Source organism: Leucopleurus acutus (genome assembly GCF_964270905.1).
Source record: "Leucopleurus acutus genome assembly, chromosome: 17".
Lineage (NCBI taxonomy): Eukaryota > Metazoa > Chordata > Mammalia > Artiodactyla > Delphinidae > Leucopleurus > Leucopleurus acutus.
The window spans coordinates 36,539,343-36,560,574 of record NC_139159.1 but is presented as its reverse complement, the minus strand read 5'-3'; the positions used below and the strand labels follow the sequence as shown (position 1 = coordinate 36,560,574).

At 39.9% G+C, this 21,232-nt stretch overlaps 2 pseudogenes across 2 annotated transcripts; both read left to right on the top strand.

The window, feature by feature from the left end:
* The first annotated feature begins 11,365 nt into the window (after positions 1-11,365).
* On the top strand, positions 11,366-12,405 carry LOC309973879 (KH domain-containing, RNA-binding, signal transduction-associated protein 3-like; annotated as a pseudogene). The gene has a single exon. The product of its transcript is annotated as a KH domain-containing, RNA-binding, signal transduction-associated protein 3-like (transcript).
* Positions 12,406-18,148: 5,743 nt separating this feature from the next.
* On the top strand, positions 18,149-19,541 carry LOC309973994 (ferritin light chain-like; annotated as a pseudogene). The gene is made up of 2 exons: positions 18,149-18,174; positions 18,999-19,541. The product of its transcript is annotated as a ferritin light chain-like (transcript).
* The last annotated feature ends 1,691 nt before the right edge of the window (positions 19,542-21,232 follow it).

The window sequence follows — 21,232 nt, the reverse complement described above, 5'->3', positions numbered from 1 at the left end:
CGGCCGTGGAAAGTAACCTTTTCTGGAAATAAATACTTGGCTTCGAGAAGGCTTGAAGTTCATATCTTTTTCTTGAATTAGATTCCCCATTAATTACTTTATCCACAAAGAGGTAATTATCAGAATTATGTAAGCAATTAAGGAGATGCTACTCCACATTCTTTCAGCTTGTTGACCTTTCTCACTTTATTTCATGTGGCTATCTGAAACATCAGTGATTTACATGTCTATCTTTTTTTTAACAGATTTCTGTGTGTGTGTGTCCCCATGATGAAAACATCATTAAAGTAAAATATCATGAATACACTCTTAAGAAGCAGAGTCTACTGAAAGTCCTGGAAAATATGAAAGCACTAATATTCATGGACAGCTCTACACTCTGAAAGTTACTCGAAATTTTGTTGATCTCTCTTTTGTCTAGGAGTTTTTCAAATTTTCTACCATGATCATTTGTTAGTTTTATAATTACATAATAAAGGCATTACATCATACAATCTTTTGTTATCTATTGCAGTTTTAAAACTATTCCTTTCCTTGTCCTCAGCAGATATGTCATACATTATTAGTACACAAGCAGACTTTCAACGTAAGAGTACTTTATAGTGAGAAGAACTATACTGAGCTATCTCTATCCTAAGACAATGCACTAGGAAAGCACTAGGAATTCTTAAGCACTAGGAATACAGAGACGATCAAGGGGCAAGTTCCTTGCCTTCGAGTATACATGATCATTATAGCAAATGCTTAAATAGCACTTAGTATGTAACTCACCACAGCAGTCTTATTATCCTCCTTTTTAATAGGTGAGCAGAGGAAGCCACAGGGAAGTCATAGGGTAAAGCCAGAATTTGAACCTAGGTAGACTAGTACACTCCACACGGCTTTAACTACTACGTTAAAAAATATATATATAAAAGTTATATATATATATATATAACTCCAAGTATTCCAAAGTTACAAAACACTTATCTACCAAAACTTAAAAAGGAGCACACAAACTTGCATAGAAAATAAACATGTGGGCTTCCTTGTGGCGCAGTGGTTGAAGGTCTGCCTGCCGATGCAGGGGACATGGGTTCGTGCCCCAGTCCGGGAAGATCCCACATGCCGCGGAGTGGCTAGGCCCGTGAGCCATGGCGCTGAGCCTGCGTGTCCGGAGCCTGTGCTCCTCAACGGGAGAGGCCGCAACAGTGAGAGGCCCGCATACCGCAAAGAAGAAAATAAACATGTAAAAGTTCATAAATAAACCACAATATAATCTGCTCCACATAATATACTGACTGCAGTGTCCTGAGCCTCTCCCATCCTTAGGTAGCTGGAAATCACAACAAAATAATACTTTTCACCTTTGGAAGCCACAACATCTCTCATACCAACTAACCAATTACTTCCTTAGAGAGAATAGGAAATTAACCTAAATATCATTATATATCATTATATATATATATATATAATTATATATATATCATTATATATATATAACCTATATATCATTATATATATATATAGCATTAGTGATGTAGAATCTTTGTTTAAAGACAATAACTTAAATAGCAGAGGGATCTTTACTATTGCAGGCTTCAGATAACCTCTATATTTCTCAGATTTCATGCTAAATCATAAAATGCCATATTGTGTCTGAGGCTATTTTTTCAATAGTCCATTTTCTTAAATGGACGAGCAAAGCCGTAAATACTGAGGAACATTTTGGCTCCCAAATCCTAAAGCAATTCTGATTATGCCTGGGTGATCATGGGGATGTCATCGGAACTACCAGAGGACTGGCTGAAATACCAGTGTTCTGGCCAGCCTACAAATCAGAAATTATACAGAATCCAATTTTATTTCTTTGTTAAGTAATTCCTATGAGGCTTTTGGGATGTCAATGTAAAGTCCTTTCATGTGTAATCTTTAGATAGGGAACAATGCCAATCCCCGTCATAAATACTTTCACAACCTGACACTGAAAATCCACTGTAGGGCATAGGACCTGCAAACAGGATATGAATAACACACATCCACTCATTCAGACAATCACAAATATCCATTTTTAAGTCTACTATATGCCAATAATGTACCGGCCTCTCAGATGCTAGACCATGCTAAATGCTGAAACAGACATACTCAGTTCGGGCCCTCCTGGAACTTACTACCTACAGAAGTGCCTTCATTGTAAATGGTCAGGTCTCAGCCAATGCTATTATCATCAGCAGGTGACCAAAGGATAGAGCTTGCTTTCTAAACAAGCTCCACACTCTTTGCTTTCAACATTTTTTCTTTCCTTCAAGGCACATAATCCAGTGGTCAGTTTCTCCCAGTTAGTGAGGTTTGGGGAAAATGTACCCAGTGAACAATTCCTTGTGGCCTCACTCTTTCCTCACACTCTCCTCTGTGCTCTTGAGCTAAAGAGACCTGGATTAAAGTCAGTTGTTCTAAGCTTATTATTTTAAAATACGGCTGCTCCTGCTTTGAGGATTTCCACTGGACCAACACAGCAGCAAAGCAGCACTGAATCAGAAGCAGGTAAATTTCAAAATGACAGCTCTAAACATATCCACTCTCCTTTTGTTCTCCTCCTATCCCTTTGCTCTGAACACCTCTGCCCTGAGGCTTTGCCTTTACCCTTCTCTGATTACTGCTCCAAAAGGGTTTCCAAGAGCGGGGAGTATTTATGGTTTCATTTGCTCCCAAGTCCTTGGTGGAAAAGGATGCTTGCTTCCTGATTCTTACTAATTCCACACTCACATCATCAACACAAAAATCATCATTAAAAAAAAAAGTTCCTCAGCTTCATATTTCTTCTGGGCCAACACTGAAAGAATATTTTCAAAGAAACACTATCCTCTCTCCTTTGCTCTTCTGAGTTTCACGTTCTTACCTCCAGTCTCATTTTCAACCCTTATTAAGGGATGCATCACAAAAACGGAAGAAAGTTCTTTGTGCTGTCCTGTACCAGCTAATTATTCTAATTTGTTCTGTCTCTACCGAACAGAATGCGAAATCAACACAAAGGCTGATTATGCGACCTCTTCCAAGGGAATGGTCTGAGAGTTGTCTATTTACTAATGAAGCTCAGTGTGTGTATTAAGGCTTGACTGAAGCAATCATCAGGAATTTTCATCCCTTAAATTAGTCTTTTCTACCAGATGCACATCTTTCATTTCGGATAATATAACTTTTAAGTTCAGGATACAACTGGACAAAAGAAAAGAAAAAAAGGTAACCAACACAACATTTGCAGTAATAACACAGTAACAGCTATCATCCTTCCCTGAGGAATTCAGCCTACTTTATGGACACAATTTAGTACAAACTCATAAGAAAGCTAACAAAGCCCCAAACCACTTCACAAGAGCGTAGAGAGGTAAAGGTCAGAAATTATTACTGCCAGACCCAGCAGACAATGGCACCTACCGGAAAGAGCACAGGACAGGAAAACCTGGAAGCCTGTGTTCCAGTTTCGGTTATTCCTTTAAGGACTAGTACGATCTGAGTGAACTCAGCCTGCCCTGCTTTTTCCATTTATAAAAACCTACATCATCCTCTCAGTAGAATGAAATGCCACATCTGAAAAGTTGCAGATCTCTTTAGGAAAGAAAAAAACTCATGCTTTCCAACCAAAATGGAATAATTCAGTCAATGGAGACTTAATAAAAATCTGCCATAAAGCAATTGTTTACTTGAAATCTATCTTTTGTGGTATATTTATTGGGGTAAGAAGTGTAAGCAAATCATAATTAGAGTTACCGATTATTCCAGAAATCAAGGTCATTGAGTTCAGATTCCAACTTTGACCCTGACCCAGGCTTACAGAGATGTAAGATGTCCCAATACCTCATATCCACCATACATGGGAGAAACAAGGTATGCAGACAGATCCTCTTATAAATATCCCATATGTCGTGGTTTTAATACAGGGTCTCAGATTCATTGCCATTCTTCGCATCCAGATGTGGGCATTTTCCCTTGAATTTGGGCAGGCTTTCCATGGCTTCAAACAATAGAGCAGGGGTCAGTAAATTATGGCTGGTGTGCCAAGTCTAGGCCTCTACCAGCTTTTATAAATGAAGCTTTATTGGAACACAGCCATGTTCCTTAGTATATGTATTGTTTGTGTCTGTTTTCACATCACAGCAGCAGAGCTAAGTAGTTGCAAAAGAGACTGTATGGCTTGTAATGCCTAAAATATTGACTGTCTGACACTTTATGGAAAAAGGTCTCCAACGCCTGCAATAGTATATAATGAAAGTGATGCTATGTAACATCTAAGACTAGGTCATAAAAGGTCATGCAGCTTTTGCATGATTCTCATGGAATGCTTCAACCCTGGACACTCATTCTCTTGGAATACTCTATCTTGAATCCTAACTACCACGTTATGAGAAGTCCAAGCCACCTGGGCAGCCATCTATAGGCACTCCAGTAACAGTCCTTGTTGGGCCCAGTCTTCAAGGGCCAGACATGTGAATTAAAATTATCTAGATGATTCCAGCCCCAGCCATCTGACTCCTCATGAGCTGAGGTTCCAGACATCAGTCATGGAGTAGAGACAAGCCATCTCCTCTGTGTACTGTTTGAATTGCTGACCCACAGAATCTGGGCACATATTAAAATTTTTGTTTATTTCACCACGAAGTTTGGACTTCTTTATTATGCAGCAATAGATAACTATAGCACTGTGTCTGTACACAGGATATCTACATTTCACAGAGCACAGATTTTTAGATGTGAATGTTGACTGCTCAATTTCTAAGAAGAACGTATACACACACATAGGTACAAAATGTTTATGTATATGTAAATATTAGACCTATATAAACTAATCTATATTATCCATAAAATGAGGTATTTCAGTATTTATTGTGTTCCAAGAACTGATAAATTGTTGCATTGTATGAATTTTCTCTTTAACCCTCATAGCAACTCCCTGAGAGAAGTAATGTTATCTTTATTTTATAGATGGGAAAACTGAGGCAAAAACAGATAACATGCTCAAGAGTACTCAACAAGTAAATTTTAGAGTCAAGATTTGAACCCAAATTCTCAAGTTTTAGATCCCTTACTCATACTCACCAAGCTATATACTGAGGAAGGGGATGAAAGCTGATGCCATTACCTCATGCTCAAGAAGTCAGACAGAAACTTAGCAGGTATGGTTGAAAGAAGACAGGACTTGGAGTCGTAAGTCCAGAGCCTGAGTTATGAGATGAATTCTCCTCTCATCTAGATATAGGTTTGTTTTTAGAAAATGAAGAAGATCACTGCATATTTTGATTGTTAATTTCTGTACTTAATGATTACCAAAGAATGGAATTTTACCAGGGAGCTATTTTGCAATGACATAAATGATTGATTCAAAATCAAACCTTTATTATAAATTATTGATTCAAAATCAAATCTTTATTAATTCTCCCTTGCATCAGAAGTCTTTCCCACTCTTCATTTCTTTGAAGCCCTTTCCTGTCTACTCTTGGCCAAAGCTTGAAGCTTAATTTATTAAAATTTGGAAATAAAATAATGAAATAGTCATAACACAGCAATTCCAGTGCCTACTGAAATGGAAGCTCTAAATAATTTTTCAGATAATTTAGGAAATTAAAAATATTTACATCATAGATGCAAAGACAGAAGTTACTTGTGTAATAAATGGTGAGACAAAAAGTTTCTGGTCAAGTAGATTTGTTTAAATATGATCACTAATCTGAGTTCTACCCCTGTGCTAAAACCCAGTGACAGGTTGCATACAGCTTCTAAAGGGATAGTTCAGTGCATTGGGTCAAATTCATGCCATAAAATGTGGTATTAGTAGTAGTACTAGAAGACAGAGTGACTGTCTTCTTTGGGACATAGATGAAGACCCCAAGATAGACAATATCAAGGACAAATTATGTAGAATAAGATATTATCTCAGTCCTTGGAACATGTCATGCAGGATAGAACAAGAAGTAGATTTATTATCAAGTACATGAAGCCAGAGACAGTAAGCAATGAGTGGTAGTTGGTTAAAATAGACAGGTTTTAGAAGCAGAGGCACGGATGTAGAAAACAAACTTAGGGTTACCAGGGGATTGTAGCAGGGAAGCTAAATTGGGAGATTGGGACTGAAATATACACACTACTATACATAAAATAGATAACTAATAAGAACTTGCTCTTCTTATTAGCACAGGGAACTCCACTCAGTACTCTGTAATGGGCTATTTGGAAAAGACTCTAAAAAAAAAATAAAAGTGGGGCTTCCCTGGTGGCGCAGTGGTTGAGAGTCTGCCTGCTGATGCAGGGAACATGGGTTCGTGCCCTGGTCCGCGAAGATCCCACATGCCGCGGAGCGGCTGGGCCCGTGAGCCATGGCCGCTGAGTCTGCGCGTCTGGAGCCTGTGCTCCACAACGGGAGAGGCCACAACAGTGAGAGGCCCGCGTACTGAAAAAAGAAAAAAAAAAAGTGGATATGTGTATATGTATAAGTGATTCACTTTGCTGTACACCTGAACCTAACACAACACTGTACATCAACTACACTCCAATAAAATTTAAAAAAAAAAAAACAGGGTTTAAGAACCATAGTCAGGGAGCAGTGTGGATTGGAAAGACCTGGCAAGAAATATTTCTGCATCCTCAGACAGTGCTCCCCAAGCTGGCTATTGCAAGGGTAAGCATTTAAGAGATCTTTGACCTAAGGAGGACATGAGATTAACAATCTATCCCAATGTGCATGAATTATTCTCCTCGGTGCTATCAGAAATCAGATGGCATCCTAGAGCAGGGGTCAGCAGATCTTTTTTGTAAAGGGTCAGATAGTAAATATTTTGGATTTTCTGTACCATACGTCTCCATTGCAACTGCCCATCTGCTGCTGTAGCACAGAAACAGCCATGCACAATACGTTAATGAATGGATGCGGCTGTGTTCAAGCAAAACGTTATGTACAAAACCAGGAGTCAAGCGAGATCTCATCAGTGGGCCAGAGTGTGCGGACGCCAGTTCTGGGTCAGTGTTCACAGCTGAATGAGTCATGAGGCCTTAAGTTCCAGTTCTCATTGTACTACTTTCTACCTGGGTGAACTTGGGTTCGTCCTTTTATTTATATGGGCCACTGTATTAGTCAAGGTTCTCCAGAAAAACAGAACCAACAGCATGTGTATACAATGTGCCCATATATACTGATATAGATCTAGATATCGATATTGATACCTAGATCTATATCCATATCTATATAAAGATAGAGAAAGAGAGAGAGATTTTAAACAACTGGTTCACACAATAATAGAGGCTTGGTAAATTCAAAATCTGCAGGTTAGGCTGTCTAGAGACTCTCGGAAGAGCTGCAGTTCAATTTCTGTAAGTCTTCTGGCAGAATTCCTTTTTGCGACAGGGAGGTCAGTCTTTATTAAGAGCTTCACCTGATTGGATGAGGCCCATGCATATTATGGAGGATACTCTGCTTTACTCAAAGTCCACCACAAATTTAATTATTAATTTCATCCAAAAACACCATCACAGGGACTACCCTGGTGGCACTGTGGTTAAGAATCCGCCTGCCAATGCAGGGGACACGGGTTTGAGCCCTGGTCTGGGAAGATCTCACATGCCGTGGAGCAACTAAGCCCATGCACCACTGAGCCCGTGCACCTAGCGCCCATGCTCTGCAACAAGAGAAGCCACCGCAATGAGAAGCCCGCACACCCCAACAAAGAGTAGCCCTCGCTTGCTGCAAATAGAGAAAGCCCACGTGCAGCAACAAAGACCCAATGCAGCCAAAAATATAAATAAATAAAACATAAAAATTTTAAAAAACACAAAAACACCATCACAGAAATATCCAGAATAATATTTGACCAAATAACTGGGCATGGTGGCCCAGACAAATTGACATGGAAAATTCACCACCTAAGCCATAGTTTTGTCACCTGTTACTGAGAAATATGACTTATCTGAGCTATTTTGATACCTAGAAGATACCTTCTGGAGGTAACACCCTCAGTATTTTACATGGTAGGCAGTAGAGGGAATGAGCCCATTAGCCCAGTCATATGACACCTAAAGGATAAACTTCTGTCTTCTCTCTCCAACCCACAAGGATGAATGCCAAAAATACATCACTTATATCTGCTTTAGCTAACATAGGATAGGTCTGGAACAGACCTATGCTCCCAGTAAGTCTCATGAAATGCTGTTTCATTAAGGAGAGACTTTACTTGCTAAGATTAGAAGCAAAAGAGGGTGGTGGATGAAAAACTGCCCAAGGATATAAGCTCATGCAAGGAAGCAGGAGAGAGAATGGGTATCCGAAGATGTGCGCTCTGAGCCAACACTAATTCCACAGCATCAGGTTATAATTCAGGGAGCCCAACCGCTGGGGGTTTTTTTCCCCTTCTTCTTTTCCCCCAAAGAGGGACAAGCATACTGACAAAGGAAGAGCATCAGTCACCACAGATAAATTGTTTTTTAGAGGTGATCTCGCAAATGATTTGGCTCAGTGTAGACTATGATTTGGCTCCCCAAACCATAAGCTAGAGCATTTCATTCCAGGTCCCTCCTCAAATATCCATGATAGGTAAAACTTTGGCATCAAGTAGGTCTTGAAATCTCCCCAGGTGATTATAATATGCAACCAGGGCTGAGAATCTGGAGATGCAGAGCAAATTTAAATTGAACTTTAGTTAAACAGTAAAACAAGCTCTGACTCTACTGGCTGGAGCTAGACAAGGGATATGGATTTAGTGGGATGAGAAGATAAAGGACACCAGGGAGTAAATCAAATGCTTTACACCTGTGCTTAGCTAATTGCTACTCAGATAATTCAGACAATCTTACAGCACCTGAACCCTGAAATGCCTTAGTTCTGTTTAAAAAAAAGTAACTCTTCAAGTAACTGAACTCTGAGAATCATGCCAATCATAAAGAAAAAGAAGAAATCTTATTTTTTGAATTAGTTGATTTCATATATACTGTTTCACTTTCATGATATTAACTAGTTATCTTTCTTTCCATTTTATGTTTGAGGAAAGTAAGGCTTTAAAGTCTCAGTAATTTTCTCAAGGTCACTTGTTAAGGGTGTGGTAGGCAGCATAATGGCTCCTAAAAATGCCCTCACCCTAATCCCTAGAACCTAATAATATGTTACCTTACATGGTAAAGAGGACTTTGCAGATATGACTGAAGTTATAGGCCTTGAGATAGAAAGATTATCCTGGATTACCTCATGGAACAAATCTAATTGCATGAGTCCTTAAAAGCAGAAAACCATTCCCAACTGTAGAAAGAGAAAGAGAGAGATGTCCTAATAGAAGCAGAATCAGAGAGATGCAACATTTTGGGTTTTGTAGGTGGAGAAAGGGGACTCTGAGTCAAGGACTACAAGTGACCGCTGGAAGTGGATAAAGTCCAGGGAACAGAAACACCCCTAAGAGCCTCCAGAAAAGAATGTAGCTCTGCCAACACTTTTTTTTCTTTTTTAACCATCTTTATTGGAGTATAATTGCTTTACAATGGCGTGTTAGTTTCTGCTTCATAACAAAGTGAATCAGCTATACATACACATATATCCCCATATCTCCTCCCTCTTGCATCTCCCTCCCACCCTCCCTTCCCTATCCCACACTTCTAGGTGGACACAAAGCACAGAGCTGATCTCCCTGTGCTTTGTGGCTGCTTCCCACTAGCTAGCTCTTTTACATTTGGTAGTGTATATATGTCCATGCCACTCTCTCACTTCATCCCAGATTACCCTTCCCCATCCCTGTGTCCTCAAGTCCACTCTCTATGGCTGCGTCTTTATTCCTGCCCTACCCCTAGGTTCTTCATAACCATTTTTTCTTTTTTTTTTTGATTCCATATATATGTGTTAGCATATGGTATTTGTTTTTCTCTTTCTGACTTACTTCACTCTGTATGACAGTCTCTAGGTCAATCCACCTCACTACAAATAACTCAATTTCATTTCTTTTTATGGCTGAGTAATATTCCATTGTATATATGTGCCACATCTTTATCCATTCATCTGTCGATCCTGCCAACACTTTACTCAATTGAGGCCAATGTCAGACTTGTAAGGTAATAAATTTACGTTGTTTTGAGTCACTAAATTTGGGATAATTTGTATGAAAGCAATAAAAAAAAATACAGAGGTCCTACAAGAGCCAGGCTATATATTTATACTTAAGTATTTCTGAAATGAATTTAACCTTGTGATTGACAGCAGCAGCAGCAGCAGCTTCCAAGGGATCCCACCACACACCTGAGGCAAAAGGAGCCTAATACAAAGCAGTGACAGCAGCAGGTCACTGCCCCACACTTGGGGTAGAGGGGGACTTGATCTACTGTAGCAGCAGCATAGCCTGAATGGGAACCCATCCTCCTGTGGCACTAGTCCCATCAACATTAGTCTAATCTGCTAGCATCTGCTGTGCCAACAGGCCCAACATATACAAACCCTCCAACTCAGTAGCATTAAGTGAGCCAGGCTCAGTGTTTCCTGAAACTCATATCCAGTTGCACTGGAAATCCAAGATATCACCTACTGTTATGAAAACATAAACAATAACAGAAGACTGGGAACTTCAGAAAGAAAAGGGGAACAATGGAATGCGTGAAAACAAATGGGGTAAATATAAGAGACTATCATTAGCCTCATGAGTTTCTTAACTTCTATATGATGGTCAAAGCAAAAATGATGACACCATCTGATGGGGTTCTCAATGTAGAGAAAGGAAATACTACAGAAAATCATACTTTAAAACTGGGGAATATTAAGAGACCTAAATGGAAGTAAAATTTTGAAACTTCACTTGAAGTAATGAAACACTGATTCCAGTAGGCTATGATAAGTTACATATGTATACTGTAATGCCAAAAGCAACCGCTAAGAAAACTATACAAACAGTATACACAAATGATTATAAATGAATTAAATTAAAATGGACTTATTAAAAAATGTTTAAGTAGAGCTCGGAGAAGGCGGGGCGGCGCGCGGCGTGAGGGTGGCGGCTGAGCTCGGCGCTGGCGCTGGCGCCGGCTGCCGGGGTTCGCCCGGGACTGCCTCAGGCTCGCAGAGTGTGCCGCCGGCCCGGCAAGAGGGCCCGCCTGACTGCGCCGGCCCGTGGCGGGAGCTCGGGGACCGCGTCCGGGAGGCAGTGGCCGCCAGCGCGGGGCAGTCGGCGGCCACCCCCTGGGGACCGGGGCTGCGCGGCCGCTTCCCGCCTCGCGGCGCCGCCAGGACGACCGCCCGGCTTGGCTCCGCCGCGCCCCGGCCGCGGCGTCCGGCCCGGGTTCCGCGCCGCTAGTGCGCGGGCGGGGTCGGGGGTTGCGTGGCCGGCGCTGCTCGCCCGCCTCGAGTCCGCGTCCAGGGCCCTGGCGGCCGGCGAGCATGGAGGAGAAGTACCTGCTGGAGCTGATGGCGGAGAAGGACTCCCTGGACCCCTCCTTCACGCACGCCCTGCGGCTGGTGAACCAAGAAATAGAAAAGTTTCACAAAGGAGAAGGCAAGGACGAAGAAAAGTACATTGATGTGGTGATTAATAAGAACATGAAGCTGGGACAGAAAGTGTTGATTCCTGTAAAACAGCTCCCTAAGTTCAACTTTGTGGGAAAACTTTTGAGGCCACGTGGCAATTCTCTGAAGCGCTTGCAAGAAGAAACCTTGACAAAAATGTCCATCCTTGGAAAAGGCTCCATGAGAGACAAGGCAAAGGAAGAAGAGTTGAGGAAAAGTGGAGAAGCAAAGTACTTCCACCTCAATGATGATCTCCATGTTCTGATTGAAGTGTTTGCCCCGCCACAGAAGCCTATGCCCGGATAGGACATGCTCTGGAGGAAATCAAAAAGTTCCTCATTCCGGACTATGATGATGAAATCAGGCAAGCACAGCTCCAGGAATTAACATATTTGAATGGTGGTTCAGAAAATGCAGATGTACCAGCTGTTCGAGGGAAACCTACCTTGCGTACAAGAGGTGTACCAACCCCAGCAATAACCAGGGGAAGGGGAGGAGTCGCGGCCCGGCCAGTGGGAGTCGGGGTACCGCGAGGGACGCCAACTTCCAGAGGAATCCTTTCCACCCGAGGGCCAGTGAGTCGAGGAAGAGGACTTCTCACTCCCAGAGCAAGAGATGTCCCCCCAACTGGGTACAGACCTCCACCGCCGCCCCCAACACAAGAGACCTATGGAGATTATGACTATGATGATGGATATGGCGCTGCTTATGATGAACAGAGTTATGATTCCTATGATAACAGCTATAGCGCCCCAGCCCAAAGTGGTGCTGATTACTATGATTATGGACACGGACTCAGTGAAGAGACTTATGATTCCTACGGGCAAGAGGAGGGGACAAACTCAAGACACAAGGCACCCTCGGCAAGGACAGCAAAGGGTGTCTACAGAGACCAGCCATACAGCAGATACTGATTGTACTGTCTGATGTTGTGACATAGCCAGTCTCCACCAGTCCTGTATACTGTTCAAAGTAATTGTTTTCTATGAACAATCCCTTTTTAAATAAATCAAAATGCTTAACATCTGAATGGATGGAATTTAAAATTACTTTGTTGAAACATCAACCTGGGCAGAAAAAAAAAAAAGACATGTAAAATTTTGTTATTTCCAGTCTGTATATGAAAAAATAGGTCATCAAAAGGAAAAAAAAAACTTTGATTAACTAGTGTTAAACAAAAAAGATAGGTTTACTAAATATGTTAATCCATCCTTTTAACATAAGCCTCACCTTTCATTTTAAAGGTTTCCATAGAAATTTAGTTATTTTATCTTTCAGCCATATGCTAGTTTTTTTTTTCTCTTGCCAACATGCGTAAAAAGGGAAGCCAATTACAAGTGCAAATAATGTGGTATTCTTTTGTAACTCAAGTCTTGAAATGTTCTGTAGTGTTAAGCAAAGTCTCCTCTTGCTTGATACTAAATAAACTTTTGAAAGAAAAAAAAATGTTTAAGTAACCCACAAGAAGGAAAAATAAGGGAAACACAGGATTGAGAAACTAAGGTAAAAGACAAAACAAAAAATAACATGGTAGACCAAATCTTTGACATGGCAATAATTACATTAATGGTAAATGATCTAAATAACCAAGTCAAAGACAGAGATTGGAAGAGTAGATTAAAAAATCGCAAGCATGATCCAACTATATACTGTCTATAAGAAGCTTACTTTAAACATCATGATATAGGTAGTTCAAAGTAAAAGGATGAAAATGATATATCATGTGAACATTAATCAGAAAAAGCAGGAATGGCTATATTAATATCAGATAAAGTAGACTTCAGAGCAAAGGAAATTATTAGGGGCAAAGAAAGAGGGTCATTACATAAAGATAACAGGAATAATCCACCTAGATGACCTAGTGATACTAAATGTGTGCGCACCAAACAACAGAACTTCAAAATGCATGAAGCAAACACTGAAAAAGGTAAAAGGAGAAAGTTTTAAATCCACAATTATTATTTGAGACTTCAACACAGCAATTTATACAGCTACCAGAGAGAAAAATCAGCAAGGATATGGAAGAACTGAAAACATCATCAATCAACAGGATATAACTGACATTTAAAGAACACACTCAGTAAGAGCAGAATACATATTCAAGTGTCCATGCAACATTCACTCATATACCATATACTGGGCGATAAAAAAACATTAGCAGATTTAAAAGAATTAAAATCACAGAGAGTATGTTCTCTAGCCATAATGGAATCAGACTAGAAATCAATAAGAGAAAGACAACAGGAAAATCTTCAATCACATGAAAACTAAACATCACACTTCCAAATAACTCATGGGTAAAAAAGACAGCATCAAGGAAAAAATTTTTAAATGCATAGAATAAAATAAAATGGAGATATAACAGATCAAAGTTTGCGGAATGAAGTGAAAGCAATGCTGAAAGGGAAGTTTATAGCACTAAATTGGGAAAGAAAATATTTCAAAGCAATAATCTAATTTTCTATATTAAAATAGTAAAAAAGGAAGAGGAAAAAACACTAAACAAGCAGAAAGAAGGAAATAATAAAGATGAAACAGAAATCCATGAAACTGAAAACAGGAAAATAGGGGGGAAAATCAATGAAACAAAAGGCTGGTTCTTTGAAATAAACAATCTAACCAATAAAGATCTAGAAAGACTGATAAAGATAAACAGAGAGATGGCACAAATCACAGATATCAGAAGTGCAACCAGGGATACCATGACATATCCTGCAGGTTAATGAGGGACAAGTTACTATGAACAAGTCTACACTATAAATTCAAAAATGTAGATGAAATGGGCCAATGTTTCTACACCCAAAACTACCAAAACTCAGCCAAGATGAAATAGATAATCTCAATTTTCCTGTAACCATTAGAAACACTGGTTTTTCATTTAAAAACTCCCAAAAGAAATATTCAGGCTTAGATGTTTCACTTTTACCCAAGACTTAAAGAATTAACACCAATTTTACATGATTTGATAAGAAATAGAAGTAGAGGGAACAGTTTCTAATTAATTTTATGAAGCCAGTATTACCTTGATACCAAAACCAGACAGGGATAGTATAGAAAGAAGAAACCTACAGACCAATATTTTTTATGAAATTGGCTGAAAAACCCTCAGCCAAATATTAGCAAATTAAATCCAGAAATATATGAAAAGAATAATATACCATGACCAAGTGGGATTTATTCCAGTTATGCAAAGTTGGTTAAATATTTGAAAATTAAACAGTGTAATCCACCATATCCAATAGATTAAGGGGGAAAAGTCATGTGATCCTATCCATTAATGCAGAGAAAGCATTTGACAAAATCCAATCCCATTCATGATTTTAAAGAAAGAAGAAAAAAAACTCCAAGCAAACTAGGAATAGAAAAGGAACATACTGAAACTCATAAAGATGATCTACAAACAACCTATACCGACATGATATTTAACTGTGAAAGACTGGATGCTTTCTCTGTAAGATCAGAAACAAGGCACCGATATCTGCTCTCACCACTTTTATTAAATATATCACTGGAGGTTCTAGTAAGAAAATAAAGCAAAAATAAATAAATACATAAATTTAAAAGTTAAATTTTTAAAAAGTTTATTTAAAAGATAAAAGGACTATTCCTACTACGTTGCATAGGAAGGAACATATCCTACTGAATGTTGAATAGCAATATATCCTATTATACTGAATAAGGAAAAGTAAAACTGTCTGTATCTGAAGATGAGATGATAATCTAAATGGAGAAAATACCAAGGAATCCACAAAAAGCTTGAGAAATAATATTAGTTTGTAAATGATTTAGAGTACAAGATCACCACAATTTTATCAAATTATATATTAATAACAAATGTGTAGAAGCTTAAATAAAAATATGTGATGCCATTTACAACTGACCTAAATAAATACTTAAATATAAGCCCAATAAGACATTTATAGGACCTCTATACTGAAAATTACAAAATGCTGATGAAGAAAAATTTTTAAGTCCCAAACAAATAGGGAGACATACCTTGTTCATGGATTAGAAAACACAACATGATAAAGATGTCAATTCTCCCCAAGTTAAGAGGCTTAACACAATTACTCTTAAAATGCCCTCAAGGTTTTTGTGGATATAGACAAGCTTATTCTAAGATTTATATGGTAAGAAGAGGCTGAAGAATAGCTAAAACAACTTGTAAAGGAAGATGAAAATGGGAGGAATTAATCTACCCAATTTCAAGAGTTTGCAGTAATGATGGAGGGTAGATACATAGATCAATGGAATGGAATAGAGAACCCAGAAATAGACTGACATCAATACATATAACTTGTTTTTGACAGCAGTGCAAAAGCTATCAAGGAAGAATAGACTTTTCAAAAAATGGTACTGAAACAGTTGGACATCCCTCGACAAAAACAAACAAACAAAAAATGAACCTTAACCTCCACACCTTACACAAAAATTAAATCAAAGTGGATCATAATCTTAAATGTAAAAGCAGGACATTTTTAGAAAAAAAATAGGAGAAAATGTTTGGCATCTAGAACTAGGGGAATAATTCTTAGACTTGACACCAAAAGTATGATCAATAAGGGCAAAAACTGATAAATTGGATCTCATCAAAATGAGTTAAAAATGCTTCATAGAAGATCCTTTTAAGTGGGTGAAAACTCAAATTACACAGTAGGAAAACATATTTGAAAATCCCATATGAGACAAATGACTTGTATCTATAATATACAAAGAACTCTCCAAACAACTTAAAAAAATCCAACTAGAAAATAGGCAGAAGACAGGAACAGACATTTCATGGAAGAGAATATACACACGGCAAAGGAGCACATGAAAAGATGCTCAGCAGCATTAGCCATTAGGGAAATGCCAATTAAGACCATAATGAGATGTCAGAGAGTAACTAAAATTAAAGTATAGTGACAACATCAAATGCTGGCGAGTACATAGAAAAATTATATCACATCACTGGTGGGAAAATAAAATTGTTTAGCCACTCTGATCAACAGCTTGACAGTCTCTTTTAATCCTAAAAGTAGATTCACCCTACAACGCAGTAATTGTACTCTTGAGCATTTATCCAAAAGAAACAAAAACTTAATTAAGTTCCCACAGAAACTTACACATAAATGTTCATAGCAGTTTTATTTATAATAGCCAAAAACTGGCAACTACCCAAATGTCTTTCAGTGGATGAATGTTGAAACAAATTGTGATAAAATCTTATGATAGAATACTACCGAGCAACAGAAAGGAACAAATTATTAATATACGCAAAAATTGAAATGAACTTCAAGGGAATGATGCCGAGGGAAAAATTTTGAAAAGCCGATCTCCGAAGATTAAGTAATTCATGATTATGTTTACATATTATTCTTAAAATAACAAAACTGTGGAGATGGAGAACAGATTAGAAGTTGCCAAGGGTTAGAGTGGGGGTAGAAGGTACAGCGGGGGAACTCTGTGAGGTTTTTGTGGTTCCAGTACAAATAATACAGCAATCTTGGTTTTAATCCCTAAAGATTTCTAAAAGCAATTCCTAATAAGAGGTGTCCAGATATTTAGCAATGGCAGATTAGAGGTATAGCTCCCCAACAGAACAACTTCAAAAGAGAACATACTAATTCAATGCATATGTTAATTTCAAAAAAAGGCCTGTCACAATACTTAAATGGTATATATATCTTAACTATATTATTCTAAGTATCCAGCTATACCAGATGGACTAGCAAGATTTTCTGTACATTCAACCTTATTTAAGACAGTAAATCTTATAATAAGACAGTTAGAAAAAGAAAAAAAAAAACAAACCTCAACTACAGTTGGATATTCTCATAGGAAGATGAGGTGAAAATATGCAGCAGCGGTTCAAAAGCTTAAGCAGTGGCACCTAAATTTGGTTGTGCATTAGAATCATCTGAAGCACTTTTTAAAAACCCTCACACTGACGGTTGGTCATCGTAGACCAATAAAATCATTTTAAATCTCCTCAGACGATGCCAATGTCTAGCCAGAACTGAGAACCAGCGGACTAAGCAGAAGGGGATGTTTCTACAAAGATCTCTTAACAATAAGTCCTTTCACCCAATCAGATTTACCTCCCCGCAAAGGGCTAAAGAATGCTAGTGTTGTCCATACTTGCTTAGCTTTAATTAGCACTTGTGACTTGCCCAAAACCTAGATCATGTTTCCCCTAAATTTCATGTTATTCCCTACGTTTTTCAAACCCAGGGCTAAGGGGTTTGCCAGGATGAGATTTTAAGTGCTCACACAGGGCAAGTCCCTGGCAAACCAGGACAGCGGTCCCTCTACATTGAAACGTAAAGCATCCTAAATAACCCTGCCACTGCTCCCAGATCCTAGTCTGTGCCAACCAGTGGAGAAAAGGCATTCTCCATTACCACCACGGCAAATGCTGCTGTACTTGCCTTGGCTGGTCCCTATCTTTTCCAGGCACCACTCCCCTTCACCTGCTGGTGGACGCTTTGGCCAGCTGACAATGCAGATATTTTCAAACTTTAAGGTGAATAAAAATCATCTGGAGGGCCTGTTATAACAGAGATCACTGAGCCCCACCAGAGTTGCTGATTGCATAGGGCTGGGACAGGGCCCTAAAACTTGAATATCTGACACATTATCAGGGGACGCTGGTAAAACTGGTCAGGTTGTTACCGAATGCAGGTTCGTGTGTCTGAAGCACAGTGAGGCCAAACAAACCTAAAGGTTGGAGTCTGGAGTAGAGAAAGGTTTATTGCAGGATCGAGCAAGGAGAGGGGTGGCCCGAGTTCCAAAACACCCTGAAATCTCCAAAGGATTTCAGCAAAGCATGTTTAAAGGCCAGGTGAGGGAGGGACGTCCCAGGGAATGTGATCAGCTCGTGCACAATCCTCTGATTGGTTGATGTGGAGGCCACAGGGCAGGTAACATTATCCATCCTTAGGTGCCAGAAGGTCTGGGGGCTACGTGCTCATGATCATCAAGGAGTTAATTTCTTCCCTTGGGTGGTGGTTTTTAGCATCTGAAAACTCAAGAAATATGCCTGAGATACTATTATCTGAGTACTTCAGAGAGGAACTACAGCAGAGGATATGGGGGATGGGTCTGTCCTAGGAAGGCCCCATAGGGTACTGCTTGGTTACAAGGTGACCATACTTTGAGAACCACTGCTCTAGTGGCTTGGAATGTTCAGAAAGTAATGGAAGAATCCCTTCCCAGGTCTAGATTCTAGTATCGCCAGCTATTTTGGCGGGGGGAAGGGTAAGTTTTGTCCTTGCTTGGACTTCTGGTTCATTTATATCAAAGCCTATTTGAGGCAGTGCGCTCGGCAGTCCTGCAGTTCTGTCTTTTGCTTCAACAGTGTTTGGAATGAACAGACCCAGGGACGCTCCTTGCTCCAGCCCCCGACCACCCTCCAACCTTTCTTCCTGTCGCAACCTTTGGAATCAGCCACTCAGCTATCCTCAGCCTCCAGGACAGGCCAACACCGTTTTTTGAGCTTAGCTCCTTATCACTGATCAACCACGAGTTCCCAGGTGCGTCAGAATTATTCCATCGAGGTGGAGGCCGCCGTCCACCGCCTGTTCAACATGCATCTGGGGACACTTACCTCTCTCTGAGCTTCTATTTCGACAGCAACGATGGGACTCTGGACAGTGTGGGCCACATTTTTCGCCAACTGGCTGAGGAGAAGTGTGAGGGCGCGCAGCGTCTCTTGAAAATGCAAAACCAGTGCTGTGGCCGCGCCCTCTTCCAGGATGCGCGGAAGCCTTCTCAAGATGAGTGGGGTAAAACCCAGGACGCTGTGGAAGCCGCCATTCTTAGGGAGAAGAGCCTGCACCAGGCACTATCAGATCTGCGCGCCCTGGCTTCCGCCCGCGCAGACTCCCACCTCTGTGACTTCCTGGAGAGCCGCTTCCTGGAGGAGCAGGTGAAACTCATCAAGAAGATGGGCGACCACCTGACCAACCTCCGCAGGCTGGCTGGTCCGCAGGCTGTGCTGGGCGAGTATCTCTTTGAAAGGCTCACCCTCGAGCACAAACAGGAGTCTCTGAAGTCCAGCGGCCTCTGAGGAGCCCCTCTGGCATCAGAGCTTCTGCCTGAAGCCCTGCTCTGCAGCTACTAGGCAGCTCTGTAACCGCCCTGGAGCCCTCTCCCAAGCCTTGGACCAAATGGAAACAATAACGCTTTTTGCAGAAGGAAAAAAAAAAAAAGCCTATTTGAAACACAAACAGAATAAAGAGGAAAAAAAGAAATATATATATATATATATTCATGTTTTTTTTCCTTTTTTAAAAATTTATTTTACTGAAGTATAGTTGATATACAATGTTTAGTTTATGCTGTACAACAAAGTGATTCAGTTACACGTATATATAATTTTTCATATTCTTTTCCATTATGGTTAATTACAGGACATTGACTATAGTTCCCTGTACTATACAGTAGGACCTTGTTGTTTATCCATCATATATATAATAGGTTACCTCTGCTAATCCCAAACTCCCAATCCATCACTCCCCCACCTCCCCCTTCCCCTCGGGAACCACAAGTTTGTGTGCTATGTCTGTGAGTCTGTTTCTGTTTCATGGATAAGTTCATTTGTATCATATTCTAGATTCCACATATAAGTGATATCATATGGTATTTGTCTTTCTCCTTCTCACTTACTTCATTTAGTATAATAGTCTCTAGGTCCAGCCATGTTGCTGCAAATGGCATTATTTCATTCTTTTTTATAGCTGAGTAGTATTCCATTTTATATATATCACATCTTTATCCATTCATCTGTGAGTGGACATTTAGGTTGTTTTCATGTCTTGGCTATTATAAATAGTGCTGCTGTGAACATAGGGGTGCATGTATGTTTTCGAATTATAGTTTTGTCCAGATATATGCCCAGGAGTAAGATTGCTGGATCATATGGTAGCTCTACTTTTAGCTTTTTGAGGAACTGCCATAGTGTTTTCCATAGTGGTTGCACCGATTTACATCCCCACCAACAGTGTAGAAGTCAGTCAGAAAGAGCGAGACAAATACCGTATGCTAACACATATATATGGAATTTAAGAAAAAAAAATGTCATGAAGAACCTAGGGGTAAAACAGGAATAAAGACACAGACTTACTAGAGAACGGACTTGAGGATATGGGGAGGGGGAAGGGTAAACTGTGACAAAGCGTGAGAGAGGCATGGACATATATTCATGTTCTTTTAACATATGAATTGCCCCACTTTATCTGTGTGAAATAAGTTTGTTCCCGTTATTGGGCTGCTTCTCAAGCTTTGCTGCTCATTTGAATTACCTAAAGAGCTTTTAAGAAAAACATTGGTGTCTGGGTCCCAGCCCCAGAGATTTTGATTCAGTAGGTCTAGGGAGGAGCCTGGGCACAGGGAGGTCTCAGAGTTCCCCAGGTGATTCTAATGTGCAGCAACTTTGGGAACCACCTCTTGGCTTCAATCCAGCTAGTGATCAGATATTAAATCTAAGACACATGGGCTAGTGCGTGAGCTCTAGGAAGATTCGTGCCAGGGAAAATGATCGATAGTTGTGTTACTTCTCTGAAATGGACTGAAATTTCCAATTAGCATGAACAGGGGAGGGTGAATGGGTGAATGCAATAAGGTGTATCATTTACGTATTGCCCTATGTGTATGGCTAGAAGCTTTTGCAACTGAGGTCTGCCCTACTTTTCATGCTAATGGTAATGCTTGTCCTCCTAATGCAGCTGTAAACTTTATAAGCCCATAGGTAGACAGCAT